The sequence below is a fragment of the Phascolarctos cinereus genome, unplaced genomic scaffold (assembly GCF_003287225.1).
Source record: "Phascolarctos cinereus isolate Bilbo 61053 unplaced genomic scaffold, phaCin_HiC Scaffold_726;HRSCAF=1367, whole genome shotgun sequence".
In the NCBI taxonomy this organism is placed as follows: Eukaryota; Metazoa; Chordata; class Mammalia; order Diprotodontia; family Phascolarctidae; genus Phascolarctos; species Phascolarctos cinereus.
The window spans coordinates 149,322,698-149,332,325 of NW_027556098.1; the positions used below are offsets into that span (position 1 = coordinate 149,322,698).

The 9,628-nt window shown below is 38.6% G+C and overlaps 2 pseudogenes; one reads left to right on the forward strand and one right to left on the reverse strand.

Moving 5' to 3' along the window:
* Positions 1-3,485: 3,485 nt before the first annotated feature.
* LOC110198575 (heat shock cognate 71 kDa protein-like) lies at positions 3,486-6,579 on the reverse strand (annotated as a pseudogene).
* Positions 4,003-5,775, forward strand: LOC110198576 (heat shock cognate 71 kDa protein pseudogene; annotated as a pseudogene).
* Positions 6,580-9,628: the final 3,049 nt, after the last annotated feature.

Below are 9,628 nucleotides of genomic sequence, written 5' to 3' on the forward strand. Positions count from 1 at the left end.
ATTTGTTCTGTCATCCCCAAATTGACAGGCATCTTCTCAATTTTCAATTCCTTGCCCCCAGAAAAGAGCTGTTATAAATATCTTTGTACATATAGGTCCTTTTGGGGTTTTTTCATAATCTCTTTTGGGATACAGACCTAGTAGTGGTTTTGCTAGGTCAAAGGGTAGGCATGCTTTTATAGCACTTTGGACAGAGCTCCTAATTGCTCTACAGAATGGTTGAATTAATTCACAACTCCACCAATGGTGCATTAATGTCTTATTTTTCCCACATCCCCTTCACCATTTGTCCTTTACTTTTTCTGTCTATTAGTCAATCTAATAGGTATGAGGTAGTACCACAGAATTGTCTTAATTTGCATTTCTCTAATCATTAGTGAATTAGAGCATTTTTTCATACGGCCATAGATAGCTTTAATTACTTTATCTGAAAATTGATCATATCTTTTGATCATTTATCAGTTGGGGAATGGCCCTTATTTGTATAAATTTGACTCAGTTCTCTACATGTTTGAGAAATGAGGCCTTTATCAGAGAAACTTGCTTCAAATTTTTTTTCATAGTTCATATTGCTAACTAATTTCCTTCTATCTTATTTCCTGCCCCCCATTTATTCTATTCTCTCTCTGCTTTTATCCTGTCCCTCCTCAAAAGTGTTTTGCTTCTGACCACCCCCTTCCCCAATCTGACTTCACTTCTATCACACTATCTCTCTTATCCTCTTCTTCTCCTTATTTCCTGTAAGCTAAGACAGATTTCTATACCCAATAAAGTATGTATGTTATTCCCTCTTTTAGCCAATTCTGATAAGAGTAAGACTCACTCACCTCCCCCCCTTCTTCTCCACTGTAAAAGATTTTTCTTGCCTTTTTTATGTAAGATAATTTACCCCATTCTACATCTCCCTTCCCCTTTCTCCCATTATATTACTCTCTCATGCCTTAATTTTATTTTTTAGATATCATCCTTTCACATTTAACTCATGCCTGTGCCCTCTGTCTATATATACTCCGAACTGTCCACATAAGGAGAAAGTTTTTATGAGTTGTAAGCATCATCTTCCCATGTAGGATTTTAAACAGTTTAACCTTGTTAAGTCTTTTACAATTCCCCTTCCTGTAAACCTTTTCATGCTTCTCTTGAGTCTTGTGTTTGAGAGGCAAATTTTCTATTCAGCTCTGGGTTTTTCATCAAGAATGCTTGAAAGTCCTTTATTTCATTGAATATACATTTTTCCCTTGAAATATCATACTCCAAGCCCTCCAATCCTTTAGCATAGAAGCTGCTAAATCTCATGGTATCCTGAGTGAGGCTCCATGACACTTGAATTTTTTTTTTTTTGGCTACCTGCAATATTTTCTCCTTGACCTGGAAGCTTGGGAATTTGGCTATAATATTCCTGGGAGTTTTCATTTGGAGATCTTTTTCAGGAGGTGAAGAGTGGATTCTTTCATTTTCTATTTTACTCTCTGGTTCTAGAATATCAAAGCAGTTTTCCACGATAATTTCTTGAAAGATAATGTCTAGGCTCTTTTTTTTTTTTTTATCATGGCTTTCAGGTGGTCCGATAATTTTAAAATTATCTCCCTGGATCTATTTTTCAAGTCGGTTGTTTTTCCAATGAGATATTTCACATTGTCTTCTATTTTTTTTCATTCTTTCAGCTTTGTTTAATTTTCTACTTCATTCCTCATAAATTCATTGACTTCTATTTACTTAATTCTAATTTTTAAGGAATGATTTTTTTTCAGTGAGCTTTTGTATTTCCCTTTGCATTTGGCCAATTCTACCTTTTACAGAGTTTTTTCTTCAGTGAATTTTGTACCCCTTTTTCCATTTGGCCAATTCTGCTTTTTAAGGCATTCTTCTCCTCATTGGCTTTTTGTACCTTATTTTTTTTTTTCTTTTTTAACCATTTGGCCTAGTCTGGTTTTTTAATATGTCATTTTTTATGTATTTTTGTGTATCTCCTTTATCAAACTGTTCACTCTTTTCTCAAGATTTTCTTGCATTACTCTCATTTCTTTTCCCAACTTTTCCTCTACCTCTCTTACTTGATTTTCAAAATCCATTTTGAGCTCATTCATGACCTGAGACCAATTCATATTTTTCTTGGAGGCTTTGGATATAGGAGCTTTGACTTTGTTATCTTTTTTTGAGTCTGTATTTTGATCTTCCTGGTCACCATAGTAACTTTCTACGGTCTGTTGTTTGCTCATTTCCCCAGCCTATTACTCAACTTTCAACTCTTTAATAAAGTAGAGCTCTGCCTCCAGAGTGGAGGATGCACTATCCCAAGCTTCGGGTGTTTTGTGAAGATTATTCTCTGAGATACTTCTAGAGACCTGTAAGTTTTCAGTTCTTCCATGGTGGAATGATCTAAGGAGAGGTATTTACTACTCTCCTGGCCTGTTGTACTCTGATCCGTGAGTGACCACAGGCACTCTTTTCTGCCCTGGAACTGTAAGGAGGGTTCCACTCTACTGTGACTGAAAGCTATTGTTTGCTAGTGCTCCTCTTCACCCTTGGACTGTCACCCAGGACTGCAAACTGGATCTGAGATTGCACAAGGCAACAGACTCATGCCTCAGTGCTACCAAAGGGACCCCTGTAATCTCCTTCTGACCAGTTGTTTGACCCCTTGTCATCTGTGAGCTAAGGGCTCTGGAAGCAGCCACTGCTGCTGCTCATTAAGTGGCTCCCAAGGCCTTCTTCTGGTTTGCTGGAGTCAGGGCTGTGTTGGCACAGCCTGTGCTGGACTGTGTTCTCCTCTCACTCAGGTGTGACAAGACCTTTCCTGCTAACCTTCTAACTTGTCTTTGGTATCTATGGGCTGAGAAGTCTGGAAACTACCACTGCTGCTACCAATTCAGTTGCCCCAGGCCTACTCCTAATTTCCTGAGGCCCAGTGTGTGCTTGCTCAGTGTGCCCTAGACTGTGTTCCTCTGTCACTCTGTGCAACAGGCCTTTCCTGCCAACCTTCTAAGCTGTCTTGGGCTGGAATATTGCTTCACTTTGTCTTTTTGTGGGTTCTGCCATTTGGGGATTTGTTTAGAGTAATTATTTAAAGGTATCTAGACAGGGTTTGGGGAGAGTTCATGGGAATCCCTGCCTCTACTCAGTCATTTTGGCTCTGCCTCCCAGCAGTTTCAATACCAAGGGAAAGAGGAGTGACATCCAATGGCAGCAAGTCCTATATATTCTCATATTTATCTCCAGGGAAGATGGCACTCTGGACAGCTGTACCTTAGGCATAAGTCTCATTTGGATTGATTCTTTTGTTACCTCCTTGCTTTTGAAGAAGTCTTACAAGAATTTCTGGACTTGAGGTATCTATATGGAACCACTCATCAAGGTGATGTCATGAATCTATGATTTTTCTAGCTTAGTATCTCTTGGGGCTTTTCCCACAGAGTCCAGTGTACCACATAAAAGGTCAGCATTCAGTTCTTCAAAATGGTGATGGATGATACAAGTCAATATCTTCACTTGTCAATCTCAAAACTGACCTGGGTTTTGGAAGATAGGGTGCTCTTTGGATGGTCACAAGTAGTACACAAATGGCTGACAATCATCTTGTTCTCACTGATATCCATCTTGTGCTTTCACTTGAACTCAGCAATGAAATGGTTGACCATGTGATTGTCAAAGTCTTCTCCACCCAAGTGGGTATCTTCCACTGTTGGACTTGACTTCAAAGATGTCATTTTTAATGGTAAGAATGGAACCTTCAAAGTGCCACCTTCAAGGTCAAAGATCAACACATTTGCTACTCCGTGCGGCAGCAGCCCTTCATCCTCCACAGCAATCAGCTATGACCCCTGACTCCCCAGCAAGCATGTTGAAGGGACAGTGGTTGGCATTGATCTTGGCACCACTTACTCCTATGTGGGAGTCTCCCGACATGGGAAAGTGGAGATCATTGCTAATAACCAAGGAAACAAGACCACCCCAAGCTACGTCACCTTCACCAACACAGAATATTTAATTGATGATGCTTCAAAGTATCAAGTTGCAATGAAACCTACAAACATTTGATTGGTTGCAGATTTGCGATAATGCAATTGTGCAGTCAGATATGAAGCATTGGCCCTTCATGGTGGTGAATGATACAGGCAGGCCTAAGGTTCAAGTAGAGTACAAAGTGGAGACCAAAAGTTTCTATCCGAAAGAACTATCTTCTATGGTCTTGATCAAGATGAAAGAAATTGCTGAAGCTTACCTTGGGAAGACTGTCACAAATGCTACGGTCACAGTACCAGCCTATTTCAATGACTCCCAATGTCAGGCCACCAAAGATGCTGGAACCATTGCTGATGTCAATGTGCTCCAAATCATCAATGAGACAACTGCTGCTACTATTGCTTATGACTTGGACAAAAAGTTTGGTACCAAGAGAAGTGTGTTGATCTTTGACCTTGGAGGTGGTACTTTTGATGTCTCCATCTTTACCATTGAAGATGGCATCTTTGAAGTCAAGTCCATAGCTGGGGACACCCACTTGGGTGAGGAGGACTCTGACAACTGAATGGTCAACCATTTCATTGCCAAGTTCAAACGAAAGCACAAGAAGGACATCAGTGAGAACAAGAGGGCTATTTGTCATCTGTGCACTGCTTGTGAACATGCAAAGCATACCCTCTCCTCTAGTAGCCAGGCCAGTATCAAGATTGACTCCCTCTCTAAAAGTATCGACTTCTATACATCATTCACCCAAACCTGTTTCGAATAGCTTAATGCTGATCTCTTCTGTGGCACACTGGACCCTATGGAAAAGGCCTTAAGAGATGCCAAGCTAGATCAATCAGATTCATAACATCATCCTGGTGGGTGGTTCTACTCGCATCCCCAAAATCCAGAAGCTTCTGCAAGACTTCCTCAATGGCAAGGAACTCAACAAGAGTATCAATGCTGATGAGGCTGTTGCCTCTGGTGCAGCTGCCATTTTGTCTGGAAATAAATCTGAGAATGTATAGGACTTGCTGCTGTTGGATGTCGCTCCTCTTTCCCTTGGAATTGAAACTGCTGGTGGAGTGATGACAGTTCTGATCAAACATAATACCACCATCCCCACCAAGCAGACACAGACCTTCGCCATATATTCAGACAACCAGCCTGGTGTGCTTATTCAGGTTTATGAAGGTGAGAGAGCAATGACAAAGGATAACAAGTTTGGCTTGTTGCTTGGCAAGTTTGAGCTCATAGGAATCCCCCCAGCACCCAGGGGTAGTCTTCAGATTCAAGTAACATTTGACATTGATGCAAATGGCATCCCCAATATTTCTGCTGTGGATAAGAGCATAGGCAAGGAGAATAAGATCACCATCACCAATGATAAAGGTCATCTGAGCAAAGAAGACATTGAGCGTATGGGCCAGGAAGCTGAGAAATACAAGGCTGATGAGAAGCAGGGAGACAAGGTGTGTTCCAAGAATTCACTTGAATCTTATGCTTTCAACATGAAGGCTACCATTGAGTATGAAAAAGTGAAAGGCAAAATTGGTGATGAAGACAAACAGAAGATCCTTGACAAGCATAATGAAATAATCAACTGGCTAGAGAAGGAAGAATTTGAGCATCAGCAGAAAGAATTGGAGAAGGTCTGCAACCCCATCATTATGAAGTTACCCAGAGTAAAGGGGACATGCCAGGAGGCATGCCTGGTGGGTTTCCAGGGGGTGAAGCAGCCCCATCTGGAGGCACTTCTTCTGGACCCAACATTGAAGAGGTTGACTAAACACACCAGAAGAAAGAGCATTCTACACAGCTTTCCAAAAATTGGAAGACTCAAATTTGTAGCCAAGGCAGAAGCGGCTTAAAAGTAACATAAGCTACTGTGTAAATCTGGGCATTCTGAATGCTTGAATGTGTGCAGAGGGACAGAGGTGAACATTTCACTTTATCAGTATTGTAAACAAGTGGAAATGTAATTCTTGTCCTGGAGAATAAAATCTATTTAAAATTAGCACCAAAAAATAAAATAAAATAAAATAAAATAATTTAAAAAATCAACACGTTTCTCTTGGCATCAACACTTTTTGCTCAGGCCATATGTAATGGCAGCAGTGGTTGGCTCATTGATGATTTGGAGCACACTGAGATGAATGATGCTTCCAGCATCTTTGGTGGACTGTTGTTGGTGCCAGTACTATGATGACAGCATTTGTGACAGTCTTCCCAATATAAGTTTTTCAATTTATTTCATCTTGGTCAAGACCATAGAAGATACATCTTGTTAGAAACTTTGGTCTCCCCGTTGTACTCCACTTGGAACTTGGGCCTGTCTGTGTTATTTACCACCATGAATGGTCAATGTTTCATGTCTAACCATACAACTACATCACGGAATCTGCAAACAATCAAATGTTTGGCATCAAAGACTGTGTTGGTAGGGTTCATTGCAAATTGATTCTTTGTAGCATCACTGATTAAATGTTCTATATTGATGAAGGCAATGTAGATTAGAGTGGTCCTGGTTCCTTGGTCATTATCAATGGTTTCCACTTTCCCATGTTGGAAGATTCTCACACAAGAATAAGTGGTGCCAAGATCAATTCCAATTGTGGGTACCTTCAGCATGATTGCTGGGGCACTGAGGGGTTGTAGGTAACTGCTTTGGAGTAAGAAGGGCTATTGTTGTACTATGTAACCCACCATTCCTATTTCAGTTTGACTTCACTGCCCTACATTATAGTTGACTCAGTGACCACACTAAGAATGACCTCTACCACCAGCATGTAGCTCACATAACACAATCATCATACAGTAACATCAAAGCTTAAGTACTATTTGCTACATGGTTCCTCTGTCTCTTTGGCTTCATCTCCTTTCTCATTCAATCTTGTCTTTATAGACCAAGTGTTCTCTCTTCATCTATCCATTACACTGATGGCTGACATTAGCAATATCACTGTTTTTGTGAATCCCTAAATAACCACCTTTGAATGTCCCCTCTATAGGATGAAATGGGAGAAAAATTACTCCTGACAAAATAGACAAAGGCTCTTAATTTTCCTAGCTTGGCTGGATCTGCTAGATACCGGTAAGTCCGTCTGAACACCTCCATCCCCTGCTCTCTACCTCCATCGATATACATCTCATTTTCAAAAATATTCATTTAGTATCTACTGAAGCCCAAGAGTATTTTTACAACTTTCTTTTAATTTAAAGTGTTTTAGCAGAGTTTCTAGTTATGATCCAAGCTTATACAAGATATCTCTAAAAGGACATACAAGCAAAAGTTAGCAAGATTTTTAAATAAAAATACTCTTTTATTGAATAGATTGTAAAGTGTATGTTACATGCAAGGTACTATAAGAGACACAAAACATAGTAAGGTATGATCCCAGTTTTCAAGGACTTTACAGTATAGCAGGAGAAACGACAAAGTATGTCATAACTTTCATGAGAGCAGAGCAAAAACCGTTTAAAGGAGAAAGAGGCCACTTTGGACTGGGATGGTATATAATTATTCCACTACTTTCAACATCTGACCTATTCATATCTTTATAATTCATCTATTTCCTAGACAGTGTAGGCTTGCTTCCATAATTTTAAACATCTGTAGATTATTTTTAATTTAACAAAGCATTTTTCTTATAATTACCCTTTGATATAGTGCAAATTTTATCACCACTTTACAGGTGAAGCCAAAAAGGTGTAAAGAGATTGTGGAAATTGGTTAAAATCATACAGTTAATAAGTTTTGGAGTCGGAATTGAACCCAGGTCTCCTGACTCACACACCAGACCGAGGTGTAGTTCCTATTTGCAGTCATGGCAGGAACTTGCTATAAAACTTCAGACTGTTCACTTATCTTCACTGTACCTCTTTTTCTTCATTGATGAGATGAGAATAATTAACTGCTCTCCATTTGCTTCCTTGGGAACTTGTGGTTTTGTGTCCATACAATCCTTCTATAACTCAGAGAGAAAAAAGATTACATTTTTTAAAAAATTGCTGGTGCTGACTCACACTTATGACTTGAATGAGTATTAAAACCTTAACTTTAACATGCCTGCCTGAAGGCATATGTACATATAAGAAATACTTAAAGGCCAGTTTCCAATCTTTTGTTTGCTGGTAGTTTGGGAATTGCTTCTTATATATATTTTTGACTGACTTTTTCTTAGCTCAAACTTTTGAACATTTGCAGATGTGATCTCCACAAAACCCTGACCTTGTGACAGTTAGTCTGCTGATTCCATCTCTATTGTTAAGGATAAATATACAATTTACTTGTTAACCTTATTCCATTTATGCTCCTCCATTTCCCTATCCATTCTACCTTCTAATCTCATATCAAGGGTCAGGGGTGCTACTGAAGATGTAATTTGTTGTTTATAAAACCAATTTAGTGGTTGTGTGTAAGGAAAAATTGCAAAGCATCTGAAGAGAAAACCATTTCTTGCCCTTGATCTATTTTCTTTCCTACTTCACATTATCATTTTTTAATGTCGATTCATTGTGACTGTTGGAAATCTACTATTCTGACATTTCCCTAAGTATAATGGAATAGAAGCTCTTTGGACAAAGAAAGACCTTTCCAATGAACATTAGATTTTCTGGTAAGGTAAAAGAAGGAACAGACCTGTTCATTTAATATTTGCCCTCTGGTTCATTTATTCATTTATTATTTTGTGCTTTATTCGGCAAATATTTGGTAAACACTCAGCATGTGCAGAACACTGTGCTAAATGTTGGAGGATGCGTGAAATTAAGATATAGCCCAAGCCCTTATGCATGTTGAAGCTTAGTAGGAAAATAGAGTCAAACAGAGCTACTTATAATAAATAAAATTACATGATCACTGCCTTTAAGTAGCTGAAGGATTGTCATCTGAAAAAAAAATGCAGTTCATTTTTCTTGGCTGCAGAAAGTAGAAACAGGGTCGGTGGGTACAAGTTGTAAGAAAGCAGTTTGAGGCTTAATGAAATAAATGATTAGAATTGTCCAAAAATGGAATAGGCTGACTTGGGAGTTGGTGAGCTCTCCATCAAGTGTAGACCGAATAATCATTTGTCAGAAACATTGTAGGAATAAGTCTTCCTCATGTATGAGTTAGTTTAGACAACCAAAGAGGTCCCTTATAAATCTCTGAGATTTTGTGTTTCTTTGATATTTAATATGCTACAATTTTTAAACCAATCAATGTTATTTAAGGATGTGGTGAGTGTCCAGCAACTCTTAGACAGGCAGAAGGTATGTGTGCACTCTTAAATATGAGAACTAGTCATTACTAAAAATTCTTACTATTTTTAAAAGACTATTTAACAATATTTCCTTTTGTGATAATTATACATATATACATATCTATGGACTTGTTGTACATCACACCTAGATTTGAAATTGACCAAATTCTAACTAATTTGTCTATATCAAAATCAATGGAGTGAGGCAAAACCCCAAATGAATAACATAAGGCTAGGCTCTAGACTTAAGTTACATGCTCAATAGTGCTCACTCCCTGAGAGGGAAGAGTCACAAAAAAATTTCATAGTTTCACTTGTCCAATAGAGTAAAAGCCATCATTGTAGCTATTTCACTCTTTTGCTTAGCTGAATTTAATTTTAATTGTTTTTGCATTATTTTCCTATCATGAATTATAAATTAATTTTAGAACCCTTTT